The sequence below is a fragment of the Myodes glareolus genome, chromosome 8, assembly GCF_982192425.1.
Source record: "Myodes glareolus chromosome 8, mMyoGla1.1, whole genome shotgun sequence".
NCBI classification, from domain to species: Eukaryota; Metazoa; Chordata; class Mammalia; order Rodentia; family Cricetidae; genus Myodes; species Myodes glareolus.
Window position 1 is genome coordinate 47,976,406 of NC_142033.1, and position 12,608 is coordinate 47,989,013.

The window sequence follows — 12,608 nt, forward strand, 5'->3', positions numbered from 1 at the left end:
TGTATTTTTGTATTGATTAGCCACCTCTGAGAGATTGAATTCTGCACAGAAAACATCCACTTTGGATCTTGTTCTTTGAAGAAAAAGAAAAGATACCTATTAAGAAGGAAATTTTGGAAGTATTTTTCTTAGTTTTGATCTGTAAAAATCCCTTGAAATTTCTGTTTCTAAATTGTTTTCTTAATCTTCTAAATGATTAAGCAAAGGAAGATTGAATCTGTCTCGTGGGTTTCCTTAATTCTTTGCATCCTTTGCTGTCTTTAAAAGTGAGTAGAGTAGGCATGTAGATTTTAATTTCATTTTACTCTTTGTAAAATAATTGCTGATTATTCTGGAGAATTCCATACTTGTATCTTTTGATATATGATCATATCTATGTTCTTATTTCCTGACCTCAATATTGGCTATATTCCTCCCAATTTCCTGTCTTCTTAGTTTTATTTTTTATTTTGAAAACTACTAAGTTTAACAGTGGTGATAGTATGGACATGCTCTCACTGGGCGGTGGTGGCACATGCCTTTAATAGCAGCACTTGGGAGACAGAGGCAGGTGGATTTTGTGAAATTGAGGCCAGGCTGGTCTAGAAGAGCTAGTTCCAGGACTGGCTATAAAGCAACACAGAGAAATCTTGTCTTGAAAAACAAAACAAAAATAAAACAAAACAAAACAAAATGGACACACTTTCTACTGAAACATGGAAAATCCACCCGTGATAGGTTTATCAGCTGTACACTACAAGGCTTAGCTATGATATTATTGTTACTGTAGTACAATAATAATCTTCTGTTAATAAAGCTATGTGTTTTAAATATACAACATTCCAGAATTCACTTTGAAATTTTAGTTAATAAGGAAAATAGTTATCACTGGAAATCCAGTAAGAAAGAAATAAGAGGGATTTTTTTTAGATGATTCGGGAAATAGAGAGTAAAACTACTTGCCACCAAGCCTGATATCACAAACACACACACGTGCACGCACACACACACACACATCACATAAACACCTAAATTTATGAATAAATGTAATTTTAAAATGTAAAATCTGAAGTGAAGATCAGTAGTTAAAATCATTTGTTGCATTTAAAGAGGACACAGATTCAGTTTCTAGCACCCAAAAAGCAATTTAGAAATATTTGTGAGTCTAGTTTCAGAGAATTTGACTCTTTGTTTTAATCCCTGCATATACCGCATATATATACACAGAGTGCACAGACATAAAAACACCCCTAACAGCTATACAACAAAATAAAATAAAAATATAAGCTTTTTATGATTCTACTTTAAAATATTTAAAAAGAAATAAGTGAACAATAAAAAAAATTATCCTAGAAACTTGGATTGAAATGAAATGATGTAATCAGCACTGAAAAGATCTGCCTTTCCTTTTTTATAGATTCCTATTTGTAGGCATATTATTATGAGGTTCACATTGGAATTCTCATTTTATGGGATAATTCTCTTATACACTGTAAAGATTTGTCTCTTGTATTGGCTTAATAAAATGCTGATTGACCTGTAGCCAGGCAGGAAGTATAGGGGGGCAACCAGACTAAGAGAATTCTGGGAAGAAGAATGGCAGAAGTACAGTTGTCATACCGAAGAAAGATGAGAATGCCTTACTGAGAAAATGTATGAAGTCACATGGCTAAACATAGATGAGAATTATGGATTAATTTAAGTTGCAAGAGGTAGTTAGGAATAAGCCTGAACAATAGGCCAAACAATTGATAATTAATCTAAGCCTCTATGGGTCATGAGGGACTGAATGGCTGTGAGACTGGGATAGTAATTTCTTTCTACAGAGATCATCCTGGAAACATTGATTGAAATACTGCAATCATCTCTGGATAATAATGCCTTTACTCTTTTATAGAGTCTTGTTTATAAGCATATCATTACCATGTGCACAATGAAATTCTCATAGTTCAAAGCAAAGGGTTCTGACTAAGACACAAGACAAAATAATACATTTTCTTGTGAGTTGGGTTATCTAGAATAAAAAGCAGAGTTATGAAAACAAGACAATTTTAACCATTAAAGAACTAGTTTGTGTATTTTTCAACTTTGACTATCACATTAGACTATTAACCACTATCTAGTCAGATGTATTTTTTATTTTACTTTAAAATGTGAAGTCAAGTTTTATTACTTTATTAATATATAATTGGAAAAACATTTTAACTTTTTTACTATAAGGATCTACATATAAACTGATGAGTGAAATTTTTAAATAGCTTCACATGAAAATAATATTGACAAGATTAAATTTCAGTAACAAAATACTTTTGTTAAACTGCTCTCATACAAGAGAACTTGAGGTTAAACAAGGAAAAAAATATTTGTCAAAATATTTTTAGTTATACAGATGAATAAGATGCTGAAATTATAAATAAATGTGAGAAAAGTAATGTTTGAAAATCCATTCTTCAAGATCAAAATATTCTGTCCACAAACTGAAAATAGCATTAGTAGTAATATTAGCTAATTTGTAAAAGAGAATATGATCATAGGAATTTTAAGTAGTGGAAATTTGAATTCAATTACAATGATTCAAAATTTTAGGCTGGTGAAGTGCATAAATGAATTTAACTGTCCGTCCATTTCAAGCTAAAGTGTGGCTATTAACTGTTAATTATAAGTTTTTAGGCTCAGGCTCCTTGACAATGCCTTGTAAAAGTCACATTTTCATTTTCTAGAGACAAATAATATGATTCTCTACAAATATCATGGTTGAGTGTTCATGGATATAGGAGGTGGCTCTCTGTTTTATTGTCAATTATGACCATAATACATGCAGTCCACACTAGTCTGTATTTTGTATTAAATAATATACTACTTTATAAAATGAAGTTACAAAAAGATGTACTCAATTAATTTTCTGGCCCATGGAATTTATTAATTTTTGCTAGAGTTCTTATTGTATGTTAAGCCAACCACAATCTGCAAAAAAAATTGACTATACGCTTAGTACTACTAAGTCAGGGTAAACATTTTGGAAGTTGAAACCTAGTTCAAAGTTTCATATCATAAAATATATTACCTTGCATATGCATCAGTACCTATCTATACAATTCCTTTATATCCAGGTGAGTGCCTTTGTCATGTACTCTTATTCAGGGGTACAGGCTCTTCAAGGACTTAAAAAAGTAGAAACATGGATCACGGAATAGAATCTCAGAAATCATGAATCCAAATAAATACTTTCCTTTTATAAGTGTATTTTCTATGATATCTAAACAGATATCATAGAATTTGCCAGTACAGTAAATAAACAGACAAGAAAAATCAAAACAAATAAAATAAACTTGCAGGAAGAATTGAGACTTACACAGTGTTGTGCCCAAGACAATGTGGAAAAATACTTTGGAATTTATTTGCTGGGAAAATTTGGGAAGTTTAGAGAAGCTAACTGCCTAAAAGTGGATCCTATGAACAAGACTTAAGAGATTATTCTTGTAGAGGGTTAGAAGTGTGCTTGCTAATAGCAACGCTATACTGATGAAATATCATATAGAAATGAAAATTCTATTGGTAATAGATCTAAGGTTGTGTCCTTATAAACAGAAGCTGCATGTATTTTGTACATGTCCTGAAACTTATAGGGTTTCAGGCTTGAATGTGTGAAATTAGTTTTATCTGTAAAAGAAAATTTTCTAAAATTCCAAGCACCTAATTTATGGCATGTTTATTACTGGCTATTATTAGCTGAATTTACTGTGGGATTCCAGTTGGGAAGGAATCCAAAATACTTGAAGTATTTGACACTTATCCAGAAAAGAAGAGAACCATGAAATTTTTTCACCAATAAAATGAACTTTTTAACATGACTGAAAGGATGTCAAAGATTATAGAAAAGACACCTCAAAGTCATCTAGGGAATCTATTAGACTATTCTAATAATAGAAATAAAGGTATAGAAGTGAACTTTTGTTTCAAAGAGCTTTCTTTAAAAACTGTGTCACTCAGAGGCAGTGTAATAGTGTGACAATGTAGATTGCAAACAACACTGATGCATAGTCAAAGTCTCATAAGTAGTTGGCAGGTATGCAGACTTGTCACAGTGTAGTAATCTTCCTTTGTAGTAATCTTCACCCCTGCCACAATGCCAAAGAGCTGAATCAAATTATTATATAGTGTTTACCCCACTGTATTTTGTATTGCTGGATCTCATCATTACTTGTTCTTTTTCTTCAAAAATTAATACATTTCCTCTGTGAATGTCCCACTATTAGAGTTTATGAACCTGGAGCTTTCCTTTTTGCTATCATAAGTTCTTCTAGTTGAATTTGAATTAAGTCTATGGAGGCTTTATATTTGGACAATTGTGCAGTGCATAAACACATAGGATTGTGGTGTCTTTGCGTACCAAATGAATGTGTTGTTGTGAGATGGATATTGATTTTATTTGGAGAGCAGTTCTGTGAGATGGACACTCGTTTTGTTTGTTGGTTTGTTTGTTTTTTGGGGAGCAGCAATAGAAGTATTATGACTTACGTTTGTATATTCCGCCAAAGATCCACTGCATACAGTGAATAATTGTTTGCAAGCTTGGGATTATTAAACAATGATTGAAAACTTTAGGAGGTAGCACCTACTGTTAATATCCACGACATTGGGAATAGGCCTTTGGTGAAGTTTGTTGAACCCTAATCTCATTGTTTTCTGTACCCCTTCCAGGACATGAGGTGAGTCATTAATTTTTCTACCTGTTTCTGACATGATGTGTTTTTATCATCTTAGCCCTAGAAGGAAATAGGCTGGCTCATCCTGAACAGGAACTTCTATAACCATTAAACAAAATAAGTCTGTATTTTATATACTGATTATATTTTTAAATTGGTATATTCATGGAAGGCTGGCTAATATACCTCTCTCGGACAATTACAGACTAATAGATGTCTTCGTAATTATGAAATAAAAAATTAAATAATGGGACAAGCTTTGTTTTATAAATAAAAACTATTTCAAAGTCCACCCTGAATATCTATCTGGATCTACCAAATGCACCCAGGGAACTGCCGTAGTTCCACTGATGGGCTGACTCTCTCCTTTAACTTTCTCTGCAACTTCAGTTAACTGTGGTAAACAACACAAAATGGAATATTCCTCAAAAGAAACATTATACATTTTAGAATGCATGAATACCATTCTCAATCATAAAATGCAATATTGTGTATCCTTGTTCTTTCACTCAGCACAGAAATATCCCTTTCCAATGTTTTCACATGGTATACAGTATATGATCGTTTGTCCCTTAATATCTGCTTCAAATTCAAATGAACTCAATGTTCCCATAATTGGGGAAAGACTGTGTATGCACATAATTTTAATATAGCATATCTTTATATTTATTATGACTGTATTCATATAATGTCAGATCCATAAAATAGTCATTTTTAGAAGTGTTAATAAGAGAAAGCATATTATAGGTAGAGAACTCAGAAAATCAGTCTCTTCTGTAGTTCTAGTACTTATGGGAGCTGTTGGGATACGTTTTTGTAGAGAAGGAGGAAAAACTATCCTGAAGGTGAGTTTTGTTGCAGTTGTTATTTTTTATTGAGGTTGAGATTTGAAGTGTCACTTCCTTGAAAACATCAGTCCTTTGGTTCTGTCTCTCTTTCTCTCCTTAGTTGCTGTTGAAAACTTAATGGAACTGTTTCTTCTACATATGGCCAAAGTACCCAATTAAATATGAAATGAGATTGCACATCTCCATTGCATTCATTCGTTCAGATCAGCACCAGCTGGCGTTTTCATGGTCTGTGGTTTCTTCAAACCAACAGATTGAGGTCAATTCTGGTTTTCTGTCAGCTACAAACTAGAAAATGTCAGTTCAAGATGACTGACAATACCAATATGTGGCATAGCCAACTAATTTAGGCTTGTGCATGTTGGTACTCTTCATTTGAGGTTTCATATGAGTCCAAATCTAATGTACATTCAGGATCTGTTAAAGGCACTATTTTGTAACCTCTACTTATGACAGTAATTTAACCTCAAAGTTTTAATTGGATTATTATGATTCCTGTTGCTTATGTACCAAGAACAAAGACTTTGCTGCTTCCCAATATAGCAAGTGAATGGTGGATAAGTCACATGCTGCACTAAAATTTGAAAGTTCATTAGCTCTTTGTGATAGAAGTGATTAAAAAAAAATGAAGGTATAAAATATGAAGCAAGACCAATGGAGAACCCAGCAACTAACCTCTAGAAATAAGGTTGTCTAAGATAGTAGATCCATGAACAAAATCTAATTCCTGCTTGTTTTTTAGGCAGTGTTTTTTTGCCCCCTCCATCCCTTCCCTTCCTCCGTGTGTGTGCGCAGGTGGTGTGCATGCATGGGCGTGCGTGTTCGAAGGAGTGGCATGTTTAACAGTGTGCTTCCTCAACTTGTGAACCTCTTTTTTCTCTTTTGGAGAAAATTTAAAATTTGAAGAAAATTAATTCACAAAATGAAGATATGCTATGAAAAGCAATTATGTAGAATAGAATGTATTAGAACATATATGCATTCCTGTATAATATATACATACATATTTTCATGTTTGGGTGTATTGTCCTTTATTATTATTCACACATGTCTGTTAGAGGCTGGTCTGCAAGGATTCATATGTTTCAGGGTAGGGGCATATGGATTAGAAATTTTAGGCAGAATAAGCAGAAATACATAAAAATACAAAGACATAGGATAGAGTTGGGAGGGCAACCCAGTGAAAACTGAATCTGTCTGTGGTGTAGTCTTTATTTCTTATAATCTTCAAAAACCCCAATCCACTACAAGGGAAGAAAGCAAAAGACTTTTTTTTTTTAACCACGGTACAATGAACAAACTGATTACCACTATAATACCCAAAACACGAGTAGCCACACACTAGGTAAAGACATCCTGTTAGTAGTCACATCCTCTTGTCAATAACCTTGAAGGACCAAGACTAGGCCTGAACTCTGGCCTTTAGTCAAGTTGGAATGGAGTCATTTCTGTGGACTCTGATATATGTCCAATGAAGCTCTTTATATGATAATGGTACAGTAATTTATTATTTAAATCACAACTCATTTGAAGCTTAACTAAAATTTCTTGAAGATAAAGTTCCCATTATATGTGACAATGATTTTCATTCAGATTGCTTTGTTGTAAGAACATACATTCAATTAGAGTAATGTGGTTTCATATCTTTAAAATTTAAGAAATTATTTTTGTGACAAGTTCAAGAGAACTTGGTAGGTGCTCTATTTTCAGGGCATGATGAAGCACTTTCATCTATAGATTCAACTTTTAAAAAATTTCAACTCTTTCTTCTATTCCACATCCTAGTCTGTTCATAAAAAAATACATTTGTTCTTAATGTTGCCCATACTTTCTAGAATAATTCTGTCATATAAGTGGAAATTGAAAATTACAAGAGTGACAGGAATTTGTCCTTTTACTGGTTACCATTTTAATAAAATGTCTTGGAAAATTCACGATTGGAAACTACAAATACATCTCTGATGTGTGTGTGAATGCATTTGTAGAAGTGCATGACTGTGTGAGTACTAGTGTCTTCCTGTGTTTATTCTCTGGCGTAGCTCCCAGAAAAAGACTCTCTGACTGAATTAGAACCTGACTGTTCTGTTCAATGAGCTGTCACATTCTTCCTACCTTTGTCCTCAAAATGCTAGGAATACATGCATATATACATATGCACAACATTTTGGTGGGTTGTTGGAGATTTGAACTCAGGTCTTTATGTTTTCAGAGAAAGTGTTTTTTACCCACTGATATGTATATCTGCCTTCATTTTTGTCATTGTTCATCAAAGACTTGCAATCTTTAGGGACTTGGTAAATTCCAAGTTCGTAACAGTTGTTTATTAGGAAACAGTCATGATAGTGTTGTTCTGAAAAAAATGGTTAAATTCATACATAACTAACTTCCAGTTCATGAAATCTTGTTCTTCCTTTCCCCTCTGATTTATTTTACATATTTATTAGATATTGACACAAATTCTTGTAGTTCGCACTGTCCTATTAACTTTCATAGTTTGTATCTAATAGAAAATTTTTTCTTCATTGACATTGAATTAATACACTCTTAAGAAAACACCAGAGATATTCTGATCCTGTTGAGATCAGTAATATAAAAGGATAATAGGCAGGAATATATGAATGGATTTGTGGATGAAAAATAAGATAGATATCTATTTATATTATATCTTAAGCATAGAAAAATAAAAGAAAATAACTTGTGCAAAAATTTAGAGCTGTCTTTATTTAAACATATTTATGTTAAAATATTGTTTTGAATAAAGGTACCCATAAGTTCTCCATAGGATTTTCAACAGAAGATAGAATGATTTTGATATTGTGAGTGGCCAATTTTATAAATGTGATAAATCTGATTACTTATACTATGAGCACTTTTTAGGGATTTTCAACATATTTTCGTTTGGCTTGTATATTTTATTTTGTTATTTATTTTACTTATCAACCACAGTTGCCCCTCCCTTTCCTCCTCCATCTCTCTCCTCTCTCCAACCCACTCTATCCACTCCTCAGAAAGGATACGGCCTCCAACGCGGAGTCAACAAAGTTTGGCACATTCAGTTGAGGTAGAACCAAACATTCCCCCCGACCCCCCATCAAGGTTGAGCAAGGAATCCCACCATATGGAATGGGTAGAAATGCAGTTCATAAACCAAGGATACATCTTCTCATCCCCTCTTGGAGACTTCTCTAAAATCAACCACATATTTGATCACAAACAAAATCTTAAAAGACACACAAAATAATTGGAATAAATCTCTGTATCTTATCGATTCACTATGACTTAAAGTTAGAATTCAACAACAAGACAGATTACAAAAAGCTTACAAACTCAGGGGATCACCATTTTTTGTTAATTTCAGTTTACTCTACAACTCATCCAAATTTGTTGCTTTAAATGATAATTGTATTTTGTTTTACTATATGTGAATTGGAAAAGAGTGGAAAACTCAGCTAGGCATTTGGCTGAATCCAGTAAAAGCTGTCCAAGCTTGGATGAGCTTCTGTATTAAGCTGGAATAGTTAACTAAGTCGGAAGAGGATAACATTTCACCTCCCAGGGCAGGCTTCTCATGACTTTTAAAGGCTGTCTCAGAATTCCAAGTTCAAGGGATGAAACAACCAAAGTCTGGGTATACAGCTAATATGAAAACAATTCCAATTGCCATTGGCCAAAGTGGAATATAAGCCAATTCTTCTAAAGCAGGAACAATTGGTTCCAGACATTAAATTATAATGATTTGCCGTTAACTTGCAATATCATCTTTTATTTGGTCTTTATACAATGGGTTTCAGGTTTGGGGGAAAAAACCTTTGGGATAGAATACTAATAATTCTCATGCTTTATTACTTTTAGTTACTCAGAAAATTCAGTGATAATAGTACCGTTAGTTCATAAGATTTGTGGATTATTGATCAGATTAATTTTTATAACTTTCAAAATGATTTAGATTATTTTAGAAAATCACAGGTTTATACAGACTTTCAGGAGCTGAGAAGAAAGAAAAACCATTCCTCACAAGGGTCAAAATATGCTACAAGTTCTGCACATAAACATAGCTCAATTTCAGAAGCAGATTTTTATTTTTAAATAAGTACTCTGTAGACTTACAACAACTTCTATAGGCAATATTAAAGGTTCATTGCTATTGCTTCCTGCACATACCCACAGACCATACAATAAAATTGACCTGTGTTTGCAGAATAAAAATTTGTTGGCCTCTATTTGCAATCATGTATTTAGGTCATAATATTACTATCCATATGCATCAGTGATTTACTTTTTTCTTTTTGAAAAAAAAAACTTACAAAAGCAACTTAAGAGATTCAATTTTATTTTGTTTGAGAATATATGGGATATATTCCATCACAGAGGAAAGACATAGTTATATTAGTTCAGAGAAGACTGAATGGCTATCCTCCCTTTTCACATCTTAAGAAACAGAAAACTGGATGCTTTGGTCGGAAATGGTTATAACTGTAACTTCAATGACTCTCTTGTATTGACAAATTTTGGCAGCCATGACCATCATACCAAATACTTCCTAACCCCTCAAAATAGCATAGACATCTCAGAACCAAAAGTTAAAGTGCGTTAGCCTGCAGGATGGAGCATAAGTCCAAGCCAAAATATTATTTGTAAAATAACAATCATCTCATAATTAGATTTTACACATGCATACACAATCACAGACTCAGACACACACACACACATCACAACAGACAGTTGTGATGGTTAATTGAAATTTGTTTGTGTGTGTGTGTGTGTGTGTGTATGTGTGTGTCAATGTATGACAATAGTTCAAGAGTTCTCATATTAACCTTCACAACATTACTCACAACATGCAAATATCTTTAGAGTTTAAAAGTAAATGATGAGTTTTGAATCTTAATAAAATAAAAAAAGAAAACTAAACATAGTAAATACATAGTGTTACTAAGTAAAAATTTCTATTCACAGGAAAAAGTTTGTGCAAAACAAGACTGAAAACCAGAAGGAAAATATCAATATCTACAGTGTCAGTATATTGCTTCTGAGATACTTAATTTCAGAGTCTAGGCTTCAACAGTCTGAAGTAACACTATTTACATCCCTATTGCTGTTTCTATGAGGCTGGCGCAGTCGGATTTTCTCCACATAGTGACGACAGCTTTCCTCAGGTTACAGTTCATGTTCTGGGTAACTTTAACACTGTGGAGTCTCTATTCCAATGTGTGTTTCATTTTCAAATTCTCATGTACAAATCTCTTGAGATAACTACATAAAATTCAATCACCTCCACATTTCTTTACCATTTTGAAATTTAACTGGGATTGTGAAATAAAGTTGAATGACACCATACCTTTTAGATACAAAATACCACTATGTGGGCAATGCCAACAAATTCTGTTACAGTTCAAGGTGTCTTTGGGTTCTTTTGACACATAGATATAGCAGCCGTACTGTGTCTGATAAAGTAAGAAAACATTAAACTAGCTAGCTGCTTTTCTTTGGGGTTGCTTTTTTGTTCTGTTTGGAACATTGCTTTGAGGAGGGTCCAGCTATTGATCTATATGCTCACACATTCCTTTAAAATGAAAGGTTATTTTTTTATAGGTTTGTGTTTGTAGGATCTGACAACATTGATGGGTAAAATGGATTTTTTTCTCAAAGAAACTTGTTTACTGTTGTAGTGTGAATAGTGAGACATCCCTTACATGGTGTTCAGTCTTTTTTGAACATTGCCAATATACCATCTGTTTCTCTGCCCCAGGCTAGCACATATCACTTTACTGAAAGTTTTCACTATGCCCACAGCATATCCTCTAACCAAACTACCTGTTTTCATGTTTCTTTGGCTCTCTGTTTTCTTCTAAATTCTCACCATGAATTTGGCTATAAATAGTTAATGATAACTGTGGCACCGTCTGAATGCTGTTGTTTCTTAAAGTTTTCTCTAGGATCATTCTATTGCCTTTGAAATTAAATCCAGCCAAATTTTCAGGACTGGCTTAAAATTTAACTTAATATAGTGCCAGAATTGAACCCAAATGACTTCTACATCAGTAGTCAACAGACTCCTTGTTCCAGGAGGACAATTCATGAGTACATTCTTGACTGTTCACATTTTGGTCAATATTCTGGATTTCTGCACTCCCACCATAATGGCCTACCAGACTATTAGACACCACTTGAAATTTATCTGGTGTGTATTCAGCTCCAGACTGTTCTATCTTCCCAGAGAAAATCAGTTTCAAAGTCTTATTAACCATTTGGTCAAGTTTATTCCAGCATCAAACCTACTTCTAAGTACCAAATATTTGTGGGAACTACATGATTTGTTAATATGATAATGCATATGACATGTAGTTTAACTTAGGAAGGCTGGAGAGATGGCTGAGCAGTGTGTCCACCCACTGAGACAGTGTGACTGATCTAATGGGAGCTCACCAAGGCCAGCTGGACTGGGACTGAACGAGCATGTTATCAGACCGGACTCTCTGAATGTGGCTGACAATGAGGGCTGACTGTGAAGCCAATGGTAATGGCACTGGGTTTTTATTCTACTGCATGTACTGGCTTTTTGGGAGCCTAGTCTGTTTGGATGCACACCTTCCTAGGTCTGGATGGAGTGGGGAGGGCTTTGGACTTCCAACAGGGCAGGGTACCATGACTTCTCTTAGGACTGGAGAGGAAGGGGAAGGGGGCGGGGGAATGGGAGGGAAGTAGGAGGAGGGGAGGATGTAGAGATTATTAATAAATAAATTAAAAAATAAATAAATTAGGAAATAATCATTTATTTTATGGTTGAAGGATAAATTCCATCATGACTGTGAAAGAATGGTGGTTGAAATAGTCCTGTTGCATGAGTATCCAGTTTTTTTTTAAATACTGAAATATCAGGAAGCAGAGATTCCAGTCCAGAACAGACCTGGGTTATAATCTTCAAATACGTACCCCCATTAATTCACCTCTACCAGTCATATATTTTTCTCCATGTAATCCATGTTTCTCAAAGCAACATCCTTTGATGTGGGGAAGTATTCAGACTTACTATTCTGTGGGAAACACTTCAACATCAAATCACAATGCCATATGT